At 40.9% G+C, this 1,929-nt stretch overlaps 1 long non-coding RNA gene across 1 annotated transcript; it reads right to left on the bottom strand.

Moving 5' to 3' along the window:
• Positions 1–1,663, bottom strand: LOC103132413 (uncharacterized). The gene is made up of 2 exons (XR_475555.2): positions 1,475–1,663; positions 1–1,159 (listed from the first exon to the last, which is right to left on the bottom strand). It is a non-coding gene; the product is annotated as an uncharacterized LOC103132413 (long non-coding RNA).
• Positions 1,664–1,929: the final 266 nt, after the last annotated feature.

Here is a 1,929-nt window from a genome sequence, read left to right as displayed (position 1 = left end):
CTCAAACATAATGTATTTGTATAAAATGCACATGCTTTGAGCTGTTATTGGCTTTTCATTTTCATTTTTATAGCAATCTCAAATTATAGCATGTTGTATACTGTTCAAGCAGGTACTACATACAAACAAGAGGGAGACATATAGAAAAAACAAAACATATAAAAAAATGTTACAAGAAAAATCTCTAGATTGCATTAGCTCAAATTGGTTATTAATAATAACTACATATAGCTCAGGGTTTTAAGTTGTTGTGAGTGGCTCTTAAAAGAGCCATTGTGGGTCAGTCCTGTGGAGAACATGATTATAATGAGGGCTTCCATGGCACTGCTCCCTCTTCACAGAAGTAGGCCATGAATGCTTTTCTGGTAGCACAGTTTGCTCCCATCTGCTCCACACCTGGAAGTGGTTCTTTGTGTATTCTAGCTCCTATCTGTGCAGGTGCCTGCCCATCTGCCCTCAAGAAATTGTTGAGAACACAAGTGCCCTTCACACATTTCTCCACAACTTCTGGGTAGATTTCTAGCTCGTGGCGAAACATTCTCCACCAGCAAGACCATATGTCGAACGAGTCTTCCACCACCAGTCAAGCCCGTGACAGTCGATAATTGAAGACACGCTGCTCCAGTGTGGGGCCGCTGCTTCCAGGAAAGGGCCACATCAAATTTCTGTGGAGTGGAAACGCCTCATTTGCCACGATGACATGTGGCAGGAGTGCTCTGTGGAAAGCTCCAGGGAGGCAATAGTCGGGAGGCAGATGGAGTGTGCAGGGCCTGACCAAAGGTGGACTTGGCCAAGATCCCACCATCACTCTTTCTGCCATATCCACCAACATTGATCCCCCTCAACTTATAATGGGAATGAAGAAGGGATAGAAGAACCAATGAGTACTCTCCCTTGTAATTACAGAAAAGGAAGCCAATGTTGGGGGGTGCTTTCAGCCTCACACGTTTCCCATCCAGAGCTCAACAGCAGACAGAGAAGGTCCATCACTCCTCAAACTCCTCCACAATAGACTTCCACTCACCTGATCCAGGAACGTCCACAAACTAAGCAGTCTGAGATAGCTGTAGCTACATCTGGTATAATGGTGGACACAGTGGAAATACCCACCGGAAGCTGCTTGAAATAGTCCTGTTGGAGTCACCGGTTGCAAAAAAACCTGGATTAAAAAAAGGGTAAATATTCAATTTGTTTATAACAATTTAGTTACAAAATAAAAGGGATAACAAATAATGAATTAAAAGTGTTTAGATTTATGGTTCAAACACACCTAATTCATGCCAGATTTGGATTTACTTCATTCTTGTTTGAGACCTGGAATAAACATTTCTAGCTTGTTAAGTAGAAAGGTTTCTACTAAGACGTTAAGTAGACGTCTACTTTCTCATTAGCAGACGCATAATCTGATCATTTTATATTAAGATTTCTTCCACTGATAAATGTTAAAGTCAGTTGCTGAATGATACCTACTAACCTCAAACAGCTGGACAGCTGTCCTTCTGCTGAAATTGAGCGCCTGTAATTGGTGTCTTGGTAGGAAATATGGGAACCGATGCAGGTCAGCAGATCGTCAAACTGCAGTAGGGAGAGATGAAAATTACGCTTATAGAGTAAGACCTCTTACATGGCAAAAAAGAGAAAGAGTTATGATGATTCTGATTATATTGGGATGGCAGTTATGAATATTATATTTCTTCTATAAAGTTTAAAGAATAAAGGTTTCCACATACTTGGCCGTACTGTGAATATCTCAAGTACAGATTTTCTACATTTCTTGTGACAAATTCTTTTATTCCTACAATTCTAATGGGTACTAACAAGTTTCTCAAGAGCTAGTTTTCTGGGAAAATGTGGTGTTTTATAGACCACAAACAAGAGGGGAGGCCAGTGTAGTGATAAAGGAACTGGAGTGATCTGATAAGACCAGGG

This window comes from Poecilia formosa, unplaced genomic scaffold (genome assembly GCF_000485575.1).
Source record: "Poecilia formosa unplaced genomic scaffold, Poecilia_formosa-5.1.2 Scaffold1041, whole genome shotgun sequence".
NCBI classification, from domain to species: domain Eukaryota; kingdom Metazoa; phylum Chordata; class Actinopteri; order Cyprinodontiformes; family Poeciliidae; genus Poecilia; species Poecilia formosa.
This window is presented reverse-complemented; position numbering and strand designations above follow the sequence as displayed.